The sequence below is a fragment of the Sinohyriopsis cumingii genome, chromosome 9, assembly GCF_028554795.1.
Source record: "Sinohyriopsis cumingii isolate HCF-2022 chromosome 9, ASM2855479v2, whole genome shotgun sequence".
NCBI lineage: Eukaryota > Metazoa > Mollusca > Bivalvia > Unionida > Unionidae > Sinohyriopsis > Sinohyriopsis cumingii.
The window spans coordinates 50,050,369-50,065,276 of record NC_142969.1 but is presented as its reverse complement, the minus strand read 5'-3'; positions in this window follow the sequence as shown (position 1 = coordinate 50,065,276).

The following is a 14,908-nucleotide window of genomic DNA, read 5'->3' as shown; positions in this document are numbered from 1 at the left end:
TTAAAATTTCTATCACAAAAAAAAATAATATTTATTAATTTTCCTGATTTTTACTGAAATTGTACAAATTACTTGATTTTGACTACCAACTACCCCCTCAGAAACATAAAAATGCACGAACTACTTGATTTTGACTACCAACTACCCCGTCAGAAACATAAAAATGCACGAACTACTTGATTTTGACTACCAACTACCCCGTCAAAATCAAGAAAGTTCTAACCTTGTCAAATTGTTCCTAACAAATTTTATTTATTATAAATTAATTTTATTTATTAATAATATTAATTTTACTGAGATTTTTATTTTTTTTTTACTAAAATACAACGAAATTGCTCAATTTTCCTGATTTTGACTACCAACTACCCCGTCAGAAATCAAGTAATTTGTGCATTTTTCTTTGATTTTGACTACCAACTACCCCGTCAGAATCAAGTAATTTGTGCATTTTTCTTGATTTTAGTAAAAAAAAATAAATCCTCAGTAAAAATAAAATTTATAATATTATTAATAAATAAAATTTATTAGGAACAAATTTGACAAGGTTAGAACTTTCTTGATTTTGACTATCAATACACGTGGTCAGCGTTGACTTGGACCCCAGTTACCAAAACTTTCATTTTCATTATCACCAGTAACGAAGTTACCTTGGATCGTTTCACCAACGAAGTTACCTTGGATCGTTTCACCAACGAAGTTACCTTGGATCGTTTCATCAGTAACGAAGTTACTCTGGATCGTTTCACGATCTAACATAATTTTTCTTAATAGTCTTATGCGAGTACTAATCGTTTTCTTTGCCTCATACTCGTGGGATAATAACGACTTAATTCTTTCTACGGCGGTAGAAAGAGGAACGAACTCCTTCACATGATCATCTTCTACGGTAGCTAGCGACTGAAACATTGCCGATTGAATCCGTTTCATGAGCCTGTATTCAGATGATAGTGTGTGTGTCCCCATGGTTTTACGTTCTTGTAAAATCTCAAAGTCAGAAACTATTTTTTCAGGATTAAGTTCATCAGATATATTAATTCCATCTTTTTTTAATTTTTTAATAGCGACAATTACATCATTGATATTTTCATGGTTCATTATATAATATATAAATCTTTAAAATAAAAAAATATCCCTAGAACACCTATCGAGTGTATTAGCGAGTTCGTCGGGATGTTTCAGGGACAGCACAGCCAAGAACTCGTAGCTTGCCACCGCAATCTACCAAGTTCATTAGGCAAATATTCCCTCTACGAGAGCCCCTAACCCGCCAAACAACGGTCTAGAGGCCCAAGAGGGAGGACGGCACAACCCTCATAAACTCGTAGCTTGCCACCGCAATCTACCAAGTTTAGAGGATATACATATAACATATAACTAACTAAGGACAGCACAGTCCTCATTAAACTCGTAGCTTGCCACCGCAATCTACCAAGCTTAGAGGATATACATATAACATATATACAATGAATGAAGAGCCCCTATCGAGTGTATTAGCGAGCTCAGATTATGAATGAAACGGCACTAACTAAGGACAGCACAAGGACAGCACAGTCCTCATTAAACTCGTAGCTTGCCACCGCAATCTACCAAGTTTAGAGGATATACATATAACATATATACAATGAAATGGTTATATACAATGAAATGGTTATATACAATGAATGAAGAGCCCCTATCGAGTGTATTAGCGAGCTCAGATTATGAATGAAACGGCACTAACTAAGGACAGTACAAACATATACGCTCAGCAAAATCACACCCACAATAATTAATCCAGTGGGTGATACGAAAATATGTATCAACAACCAGTCAATATTGTGGTTGTGAATTTGCTGAGCGGAGGGGTTCTTGCGGTTCCCCCCACTATTATAAAAATCGCAATTATGCGCACCACCGACAAATTGTCAGCCATGGGGGTTTGATCCTGGACCGCGAGCGCCACAGTCCAATACCATACTGATCGAGCTATCAAACATTGTTACGAACATATGTTTCGGAAGTTAATATATAGCTAGCTATATAGCTAAGGAACCAATATTTACACTAAACAGCGGTTTCTGAATCATAACGGTTTCTGTATTTGCAGCGGTTTCTGTATTTGTAGCGGTTTCTGTATTTATAACAGTTTCTGTATTTATAACAGTTTCTGAATAATAGTTTCTGTATTTGTAGCAGACCGAAAATCAATAATAACAGTGGCATTAATGCACCAGTCAAAGAACTTTCCAGAATTGTAAGTTCAGTGAACACACAACTGCAGGTCAATTACAATGAGTAACGGTTTCTGTTTCACACACAGCTTCCTACGGATCAATAATATTATCATGTGTTGTATGATGGGAAAATATTTAAAAACCATAAATAATACTTATGAGTCTAATGAGTTAGGTTCGTCGGCACTATACGATGTAATTAGTTAAACTGACTAATTACGATCATAAAAAACCAACCATCTACGAAGAAAACTATATATTACAAAGTAATCTCCCCTTAAATCAAAAATTCAGTAGTGTATGGAGGACCTCTGTGACATAAATTAAAAAAATTAATTCAATGTGGTGATGATAGTTAATAATGTGGTGATGATAGTTAATAATGTGGTGATGATAGTTATTGATACTGAAATGTAATTTTCTGCTTATATTTTTTCGATAAAGCTGTTTTATATATATTTTCTGCGACTTTTTGTACTGATTGTGGGTGAATATCAAAATATTTCGCAGCAGAAGATATTGAACGAAACATAATTTCTTTACCGGTTTCTATGTTTGAGGAAATTACCGCCCTCTTTCCGATTGTCTTACATCTTCCTGTATTACCGCGTGTATTATTCTCGCTGTGAGAGATAGCTTGTAAATTGGATAAATTATTGTTTTGAGTGTCCCCGTCAATATGATCAATAACAAGACCGTCTTTGATCAAACCCTTGTGACACTCGTATGTGAAACGATGACAGAGATAATGTTTCTTTTCCCCCCCGCATGTGAACATTAGATAACCAGTATTAATGACAAAACCAACTTGTCTCTTCAACTTGCAGTGTCTGATGATACCATTAATATTTGATTCATAGTTTGTTATGACAGGATGTGGGACAAATATATTTTGCTCCATTATAATAATATTATATGTTTAAATCATTGTTTGTCTGAAATCTTGATATATAATCCTCCACGGATTTTATAGCGTTTTCACCGCTATTATTTTTTTTGTCATAATATCTTTTAAGCTCTCTGAACCGTTTCCCGCCACACTTTCCACATAATTCTGTCTTTCCTCGCACTCCAATACCACACCGTAGACATGGTATTGGTCCTAGACTTCCTCGTCGTATGTTTTGTGAGTGCATCCAACAAAATTCCTTTCTACAGGATTTGTTGCATCGATTTACTGAGCCGATCATCAACCATCTACATTGGGACATTGTATATATATATATAATTTTCTTTATTTAAATATTTGTTTTAATTATATGAACGAGTTTGAGAGATTATCCCAAACTAGGCCTGTTAAGTATAAATTCAACCTTGACAGATTATCTTCTGACTTGCCAGTACGAGATCTGGTTGATCCGAAAAATAAAAGTTTGATCTCGAAAATTCATGACGCTAAGAAAGAATTTTACACGGATGGTGCATCTCATACATGGTCAACGTTCAAGATTATACTCGCTGACTCCGTCAAGGACGCTGTCACGGACGCTACAATGAACGACAAGCGAGCAGCAACTATCATTAACTACATCGCTGAATACGAGGGCAATCAAAAATATTTCTTCAGAGTAAAATTTATTGTATTAACAGAAACAGATAGTTGGATTATCCGTGACAAATATGATCCTGTCCTTGGTAATAATAAAACTATCATATTAAGTAAAAATTCCAGACCGGGTCTATTGACTGGTATTGATAAACCGTATTATGAGCGAGCGTATCCTGTAACAGCAGTTATTTATGGAATTTATGAGATAAATAAAAAACCCAACGTTGATAAACTAGCGCCGATGAAATTTTCAAGGTTAAATTGTGTAGCTGAACGAGTAATAGAACACTTTACAAACGCGATGCGTGGAAATGGATTAACTGATTTAAGGCGTGAAAAAATAAACTCGTGGGCTGATTCAGTTAAGGATACTGGTGCTACAATAAAAGATGTTGCTGAGTTAGGAAAAATATTAAAATTTCCAATAACCGTAGCAACAATAACGGGAGAAGTACTGTACCAGTCGAAATATAAATCGAAGGGAGCTCCAATAAATATTATCGATCATAACGCGCACGCATGGACTAACGCAGTAACAATATTTCCGCGTGATCGAACTGTTAGATTTTACCCCACAGATAATTCTGATGGAGGCATGTTTGATTTTATCAACGAAATAAGTAAAACCGATCCTGTATCGGTATGGTTATTCAAAAGTAATGAGGAGGGTGAATTTGATCAGTTTGTCAAACCAAACGGTGAAATATATCGCACAGAATTCCTCCATGACGAGATGAAAAATCTTGCGACGTTTTTACAGTGCAAGCACGCGGAAAATACTGACAAATTACTAACTAATTGTTTTACCGTTCCATCTGTTGCGGCTCATTTCGCCAGAGAACGAAATTCATGGAAACCAACACGATTTGATTTACTCGAGGACGTACGCGCAAGTTGCGTCGAATATGGACATGGCGGATTATGGAATACCAAATACAATTACAATGATGTTATTTCGGTTGATATGGTTGCATGTTATCCAGGAAGTTTTCTGGGATACGGAGATTGTTCTACGTACTTTGAAAGATTTGGTCACCCAACAAACGAGATGACGCGAGTGGCAATTAATGGACCATTACCTGATTTTGATCTGACTGGATTCGCCTGTATTGAGTCGTTCGAGTTTAACGAAAATCTTCACAAGATTTGTTATGTTTGGTTTGGCAGACATTTTTGTGAAAAACGTTGGGCACCTATAGTTTTGTTGCGATATATGCTAGATTGTGCGATACTGACATCGTTGGTGGTCAGTGAGGCAATTATATCATATCATGCACAGACCAAAGTTTGGTTGCCCATGTCAGATTCTGAAGTTATCAGCGAGTTTAAGGATGATATTCCTAACAGACTCAAAACCGCAAAAGATCTCGGTAGAAAAATTATAGGTAAATTTACTCAAGGTGGTGCATATGATTATAAAAGACATCACGCACGATTAATTCTAGATGATGCCGAGTACGATTTTATAATCGCTGATACAACGGCGAAAAATACATTTGTAAATCGAGAGAGTGTTTATTTATCCGACGGAACAAAATTAGGTACGATCGTTAGTTACATAAATGACGTATCCCCGCAATATACTCATCTAAGATCTTCCATGTTGGCTTATGTTTCCATAAATTTATTATCGATGATTAATAGATTTCCTGAGACCGCAGTCAGAGTCGCAACAGACTCATTTTATATTTCAAGTAAATATTTAGAACCTGTTATGAAATTTACAAGTAATGATGAACGATGGGGTTCGTGGAGAATAAAAAAGGAACTATTACACAATTATGTAGAATCAGCAAATGTTCCAGTGAGAGATTTTTATCGTGAGGGTAATAAAATATCAGAAATGTCGAAGGCACCATCGTTGAGTGATCCAATAACTAGATATAAGACAGTATATCTCAATGGACCTGGTGGATGCGGCAAAACGACTCGAACGATTAATGTTTTTAGAAATTCAGATATAATCGTGCTGACACCCACACATAGACTTGCACGTGAGATGAAACAGCGGCAAGTACAATCGTGCACGTATCATAGTTTCTTCCGATGGCGCGGGGATACATGGACTCCTGAACGGATGGGAGAAAAATATATACCTAAAATAATTATTTGGGATGAGATATGCACTGTGTCATTGGATACATTAAAAATGTTTCTTGAATGGTTGTTGACGAAAAATACCGCTATAATAATGTGTGGCGATCATGGTCAACCGCCGCCTTTTGTTGGACCATCTCCACATGATTGGTTAAAAAATTTCGTTGATTATTACGAAGAAATAGATGATGATCATAGAGCTCTTGATGCAAATTTGAAGGAGTTTAAAAAATTAATCAGATTACAATCAAACAAAATTCAGTGTGAAATATTACGTGGAGTGATCTCAGAGACATCAATGAGTGATTTTTTGAACTCATGGAGACCCAACGATTTGATCGTAGCAAGTAGAAAAATAATCAGAGACGCTTTACAGCAGCAGTTATTTCAGCTACATAAAGAACAATATTCAGAACTACCCGTACCGTTGTGTTATAGACCATCAGATACACGAAAACAGAATATTAATGTTGATATTCCAGGACCCTTGACAGAGTCAAGGAAACAGAATCTCGTATTAAATGATATTGTCGCCGTTGATATCAGTGTGGTCGAAGATGCATTACGCGCTGACAAATCTCCATGGGTGTTGGGATACGCTATGACGATCCACTCGTCACAGGGATTAACTATTTCTGATACACGAGTCTGGATTATAGACGATCGTATCGAGTGGTCAAATTTAGTTTATTTAGCGGTATCGAGGGTCAGAAATATATCTCAATTACGTAGAATTATAATTCCTGAAATCGTTGATAAATTTAACATCATCGATGATGATATAATAAGAAAAAAATTAATCGGATACAAACAATCTGATAAAAAAAATAAACGTGACTTTGATCTTGATGTTGAATTTATTATTGAGTTAAAACAGCAGCAGAACAATCATTGCGCAAGTTGTAATTGTATAATGTTATGGCGGTATTCGAGTAATGATTCAAGACAATTTACCGTAGATAGAAAAGATAATAGTCGCGGTCATACACGAGAAAATACCATGCTGACCTGTCTGGAGTGTAATCGACGTCGGGGTGCAGGCACCCTTGGCGCTAGTTAAGTGATCGAAATCACCGAAGTGATCGCGGCGGTAGTTGTGTATCCGCGGGAATTATTTGTAGTTGTTCACGTGTAAATCCACGTTGAGGAGCAGCAGAATCTAATCTGTAGATTGCAGGTCTGGAAACGCCTACATTTCTTCCAGTGGATCTTGTCACGGTAGATATTTTGTGTGTGGTAACACTCCAAATAGGATCAGTTGCTCTCGCGCTACCGCCTTCAAGTTCACCAGGCTCATATAAATATCTGACTGTAACATCACCTAATATTTTTTGTTTTCCAGCATCTTTCCGTTGTGTTGGTATATTTTTTTTTGTGACCGCGCTAATGGGTTTCATGTTGGTTGTTCGTGTAATCTCATTATTTAATGCAGCTATCACGTTTGGTAATCTTGCAACCCATTCACGAGATCTTTTATCCTGAATAAATTCCCTCGCGTATTGATATCCAAATAACCGTTCAGCAAGTGTTCGATTAAATCGCTCAACAATTGCTTGATCACGGTGAATTGCAGTATGACCTCGTCGTATTTTGGTATTATGTTGTTTCATCAACGATGATACTGGACCAAGAAATTCCTTGCCAGGATCAACCTGTAGTAGCTGTGGCCATCGCAGACCACCTTGTGGTCCGAGTCCTCGTTGATAAATTCGTTCAAACGCATCGGCTACTTCAGATGATGTTTTCGCTGATAGCGGCTCTGCTTCTTTATATCTACTTGCAACATCAACTACGGTTAACGCGTACTTGTACGTTTTTCCACGCACAGTATCATGCGGTAAAAACAGAATATCAGCTTGATGAACTTCATTAGGAACACTGACATCGAAATACGCGTACTGAATTTGTTTAGGACGTGGTAGATAAATTTGCCATATTGCCTGCCTGGACAACCACGTTTTAGCAGTAGAATGTTTAACCGCCGCTGCATCAGCGAGTTTACCAATTGCTGCTTTGCCTCTCCAGTATCCTCTCGGTGAATGATAAATTGATTCCATTATTAATTACCAGCCCCAATCGCTAATTTACCTTTCATCGAGGATCTTACTAACCAATTAGCTAATGATTCTCTAATATTTTTATTTTTTATAGAATTTAATGAATGAATTAATTTTACATCTGCAATATGCCTATCTTGTAGATTTTTACTTTTATAAGCTACATCATGAGCATGACAAGCTCGATCAATAGCATTTATTGGTTCCTCGCCTGGTTTTGGTTGATCTTGATTATCGAGCCTGATATCGAGTCGAGTACCAGGACCGCAATAATTATATCCTGGTAGATGTTTTTCTCCGCTGTATTTAGCCCATGGAGCACCTGGAAACTTTGACATCAAATTAGCAATATCACCCCCCCGCTTATTAGGTAAAAATGAAAATTTCTTTCTACAGCATACAGAACATTTTCCACCGTACGCTATTTTTTTATTTTTTGTTGTAACCGTAGCTAAATCAATAGTTGGAGTTTTAACTCTACAGCGTAAACAATATAAATTCATGTTATAATATATATGGATATAATTGATTTCTCAGCAACTCGGCAGCGAGAGCCAGTTAAGCATCATCCTGCGCTACCGAACTCCATCAGAATGATTATCATAGGACCATCTGGATCGGGTAAGACGCAATTATTACTTAATCTGATAATGAGATGGTTGAAATGGGATAAATTATATTTAGTAGCACCATCCGTTGATGATCAACGATGTTATGATGTACTTAAAGATTTCAATGAAAACGCGCGATTACTGGATGAAGATAATGATGTTATAGAGTTTGTAACCGATATTGATGAAGCACCATCCGTAGATTCCATAGACGGATTTATTAATAATTTAGTTGTATACGACGATGTGATGCTAGATAAACAATCAAATCCAGCCAGAATATTTTCCCGAGGGAGACATAAAAATACAGACGTGATCTATGTTACTCAACGATATACACAAATACCAAAAGTGATCAGAGACAACTGCAACATTTTAGTTGTGTTTAATGGCGTAGACACACACACGTTGCGAAATATTCATCAAACTTGGTGTGGTGGTGACATGGATATAATTAAATTCAAAAATTTCTTCTCACGAGCGCAAGCTACTCCGCATGGATTTATAACAATAAATTTACATGATCCAAGAACAAGATATCGTGTGGGTATTGATAAAATATTTGGGTAACAGGGGGAGCAGCAGAGAGGGTACCTACCAACGTTGGTCGTCAAAAAGGTAAACAAGAAATAAATAAACACGTAGAGTACTTTATTTTTTCAGCTACTGTTTCGAACTGAGGTTTTATTAGTACAATCGGTAATTGCAAAAATAAACATCTCAAGGAAAGTTCATTTGTAAAATCTGGACCTTTCTACGAGATGATTTATTTGTTTGTTTTATTTATTTTGTCGGAATTCTATGGTCTGTTCACCCTCTCTGCTGCTTGTCGCTATGCTCCTCCTAGATCAGGGGTGGGCGTGCGGCTCGCCAAGGGCTTTCATGCGGCCTAGGAACAAGTCATCATTCGCACAGACTCTGTTTATGTTACTCTGTTTATCAAAAAAAATGTGCTTCTTTTGAAGTTTAGGTTTAAGTTTTCAAATATTAACAACATATTTACAACTGAAAATTAATTATGATGTTATTGTGAAAAACCTTTTGTTTTTGCTATTTCAAATATTAATTATTTTACTTAATGAACTATGTGGCCCGCGACAAGGTGTAAATTTGTGTATGCGGCACTTGCACTGCGAAGTTTACCCACCTCTGTCCTAGATCATCATCTAGAATATTGGGTGAAGATGAACAGTAACAAAAAGAGGATAAAACCAGGACTGATCTCAGTGAAATATTATAAACGGAGATTTCAGAGTGGGTGAGGTAACTCAAACCAACACACGCAAAAGAAACCCCAGATATCCATTAGGTGGACTTGTTTTGACAAGGGGACTTCTACTCAAACCAACACACGCAAAAGAAACCCCAGATATCCATTAGGTGGACTTGTTTTGACAAGGGGACTTCTACTCAAACCAACACACGCAAAAGAAACCCCAGATATCCATTAGGTGGACTTGTTTTGACAAGGGGACTTCCACTCAGACTCTCTTATTCTCGTTCACTCAGACCCACGTATTCTCCTTCCCAGCCCACGTCGTTGTGTGAGGGTGCTGTCAGGGGACGATTGGGTGATGATAAAGACGAAAACCTAGGAGAGAAATCACGGCCTTAAATGCCGAATATTATATCACAAAGGTCTCTCTCTCTCTCTCTCTCTCTCTGGATTGGGATGGAGACCCGTAGATAGTGTTGGTAATTGGACGTCAGGTGGACTTTCTTTGCAAACCCCATCCCCCACCTCCCGAATCCGCTCCGGCAAACAACATTGTGCATTGTATTTGGCTATTTTTCCCGGTAATTTGGTACGACTTTTTGTCGGTTCCTTACCAACAGATAAATCATAACATCGGAAAATAAGTCGTACCCAGGGCCGGATCAGATCAAGTGTTGGGGCGGGGTCAAAGTTCAAAGGGGTCTTGACTCTCCTCGAAAGGGCACCAAAGCAAAAGTCTGTGTCTATTTTTACTCTAAGTGTGCATAATATCCAACAAAAGTGCGGAAGAATACGACGATCGTCAACTTTCAAGTGATAAATGACTGCGCGCTTGTGTGTATATACATTTTTAGCTGGGGGGATCCCGGACCCCCCACTCTGACCCCCGATCCGGCCTTGGTACTGATCCAGTTTCTAATACTGTGTTACGTAGGATCTTAAACAATTTGCTGAGCTAAATGCGGTCCTGCACTCAAGTAAATATAAGTCCAGGTTTGTAATCTTGCATTACACTTTACACTCAACATAAATTATAGCTAGCCAGGCAGGACTCTCTGATTTGCATATATAAGTTTCACTCTAAGGGAAGTTGCACGCTGCAATATGATAAGTTGCATTTGGCGGACTGATTTCATTAATCCTGATACCGTTGTCAGCAAGATTCGCACAGACGAAAACAGTGCTAAAAAGTTCACAAGACGTAATTCCTCTTAGGAGACAGCAACCTACCAACGTCAATTCGTGCCGTGGCTAATGTAGTACATTGCCTTGCTTATGGACGCTCCACAGTATTTTCATATCGTGCCGAGTCTATTTGAGTACATTGCTTTGCCTAGGTACGTTCCACAGTATATCATATAGTGTCGAGACTATTGGAGTACATTGCTTTGCCTAGGGGCGTTCCACAGTATGTCATATCGTGCCGAGTCTATTGGAGTACATTTCCTTCCCAAGGGACGCTCCACAGTGGTTGATTTAGACTCATCCAGTGGTCAATAGCCGTTAGTCACTAAACCACTGCAAAAGTCTCGTGCGCTCCGACTGCACATTCGCCATTTCTGTTTAGAAGAAGTCAGTACATAAGTTGCGTTGAAGAGCTGCAGCTATAACGAGAACTGCACGTTTAGTCCACTAAATTGTTTTAAATGTCTTTAAAGAGAAGTCCTTTTTGTCAAAAACAAATAAAACCACAAAATCGGCATTGAACAAGTAAACTATCTTCATACATTTCGCATACACTTCGGTAGGAAATAAATGAAATATTTTCAGATCTTGTATACCTGTACCGATGAAGATTAAGTTAATGGCCTTCCATTTCATTTAAAGGGTTGGGATGTGTATTGAAGTTTCAAAGGAGAATATATATTTTTTTTCAATTCTTTTTACTTAAAGATAATGTGGATTTTTCATCGTATATAATGGGTGTAATTAGTTATTTTCTCTATACTTCAAAGCGAGATTTTCTTTCAAGTTATTTGGAGGCCGAATTTTTTTTCAAAACATTCTAAGCCACCGCTATCACCGCCAACCACGCAAAAAATGAAATGTTCACCGGTCAATAGCTACATGTTCACGAGCGTCAAATGTAGGATGCATAATTTTAATTTGAATAATATGCTTGACAAATAAATCAACGCGCTTACTACAGCCACCATCTCTATCAACACCACAAGTTTGAAACTCTAGCTTAGGTCCCCGATTGCTATGACGGTCTAAAGATCCGCTGTTCGTCACACACGTGAATTGTTTTCTTGGGGGGTTGGGGGAGGATTCCATTAAAGGTACAGATGACTATTCTACAAATCTCTCAATCGTTTCAAGTTAACTCTAACAGCTAATGCCCTGCAGATAGATGAGGATGGCCGGGGCGGGGTGGGAATGTCTACTGAATATCTAAATTAGTTTTTGCACGTCCAGTATAAGTACAGCTAGTTGTCAATTTAGCTATATCCCACCACATGACCCAAACTTTCATTTGAATTTGGGTTCGCGTTTGGATGAATTACCACTGTAACACATTTGTTGATGTGTACGACAGACGAGAATGGAGTTATTTATGTAAATTAACCTATGTAGAATGGATACAAATCCTTACCATTAGGCACGTCTAGAGATCATCCCCCAACCATATACAGAAGTTGAAATTTCTTGTTTGTACGGTTACGCATGCGCGTTCAGATTATATTTTTGGAAAGAAACAGTAAAAATATAATTAATATCCATTACAAATGTCAGTCAGATTAAAATCACAGTCATACGTGTAAATCTGACAGACAACGATAAGAGGTAATGTACTGGTACTAATTTTTTAGTATCCTATTAGATAAAGCATTGCAAATGTGTGTTAGGGAGACTTATCGTTAGCAGTTATATGTTCCGAATGACGTTCGTCACCTTCAGAAACTTGAACGTTGTGATTTGATTTGAGAACATCAAGGTTAAGAGAACGTGATTTCTCATTGGTGTCCATCAGATATCCACGTAGGAGACTCTGATTTAAATCTGATTGTTAACTATGTTTACGAGGTAGCTTCTAACACTTTTTACACGTACATCTTCTCTCACTGACCTTTGTGCTTCTTTTATTCGTGAAAGTAGCTTTGTTATATCTGATGCCAGTTTTGATATTTGTGTGTGTATGTGTGTGTTGGAATTTTAACGTAACTTAACAATTTTTTAGTCATATCGCTACGATGTCTGCGTTGTCATTTTATAGTAATGTCTTGCACTGGGGCATCATGCCAGTGTCTATTTTTACTCTAAGTGTGAATAACATCCAACATGATGTCCAACCTAATCTCGTTATCCTGACACCAGGCCGACCGGTCCTAACACTAACCTCTTAATGCTGTGCGCTAAGCGAGGCACTTTTTAGTACCATTTTTATAAGTCTTTGTTATGACTCAGCCGGGATTCGAAGCCGCGCGGATGGATATATATATATATATATATATATATATATATATATATATATATATATATGGGCAATGTATTCTGCTTGCCCAGGGGGCCGGTTTAATCTTATTAATATGCTTGTATTTTCACCTCCAGGGAACAGACGATATTATTGTAGATAAGTATGAAATACATGGATAGATAGATACGCACTGATTATCCGTATATAACTCACTAAACTACTAACAGTGCCAACCCATAACTACAGCTGGGTGATTCTCAGTCGAGATAGTATTAGTCGAGTGCATATATGGAGTGTTGAAGGACTACATATTTGTTACGTTATTTGAACGGGTTTATGTACTTAAAATGTTTGTGTTGACGTGCCGGTAAACCATATGGCATAATTTTGATAAAGTAGCACGATATTCACACGCTGTCACGAAAATGCATTGTAACCTACGACTGGCTAACGAAGATGAAAGTTACTCAGCAAGCATTTAAAACGGACCGATTATATTTTTTGTTGGAGGGATGCTTCTGTTTTCTTTCCAGTTTGGATTATTATTATTTTTTCCCTTTTATCTCAAGATAATTAATCAGGTATTCAATTAATATAATGAAGATAATAGGTTCTTTCTTTGTTGTTATAAATAAACAGAATATTTGTTCAACAAAGAGGGCCATACAATTTTTTCCCCAGTAAAATCAATGGTCTACCCCTACCCCCGAAAATTAAATAGTTTGTCCCCAATTGTTTTAACTACTCAAAGGTCATTCCTTTATTGACAGGTATTGATTCTCTATTCCATATTCTATATATATTAGATGGCCCTTTTCAAATCCCTAGAAATTTGTGGTGGTAAAGGTGTAGAAACAACTACATTTGTGATAAAACTAGTTAAACTGAAGATGTTAAACCTGATATTGATGGATGTAAGACTCGTCTTGCCCCCCTCCTTCCCATTTATCTGTTTTATAATATCCCTTTTCCATTAACACATCTCGAAAGAATTCAGCCCTTGCGTCAGAATTATCTCTCTGCTGTCCTAGATACAAGTTAATTTAACAAGCGTTTGATAATACACAAGTATATCCTAATTTCCCCAAATAAACTCTGAAATTTGATAATGGTACAAGTTCTACAATATGTAAACATCACTGCTCAGTGCAAAACATCTGTACATGTGACCTTGACAAAAACAGAGCTGAGCCAATGACAAGTTTTCTCCCATCAACAATCCCTGCATAGTGCACGTCGAACTGCAAACAACGTAAGCCAGACCGAACGACGCGTAAGGGACTACCATTATATTTGTTTGGGGGGTGGGGGTTGTGATATTTACTTTCTGGCTACTCTATGTTTGTTTTATTTCTTTCTTTCTTTTATCTTTTACCTCAAGGTAATTTAAATTTTGCAGCTAATATAGTTTGCATTTTCTGTAAACATAACAATAATATTTTCTTTAAGCTATTTAAGGGCCGGATTTGTTTTGCTAAGAATAAAGTCCCGGGCCACCTCCAGAAAATTTAATGGTCTGTCCCAAACGGGCCAGTTAGTCAGGCTATTAGCATGAAGATCAAAATCTCGAATTTCTGGCACCGTGTAACTTTTAAAAGTATAAACCTATAATCACAGAATGTTTTGTTTCCATAAGTCGATACCCTCTCCAGCATTGCAAAACTTCACTGACTCGGACTTGCTTTAGGGACCGATCATTGCATACTGAAGGCGGTAGTGGAGGGTCGGAAAGATTTTTTAAACCAGA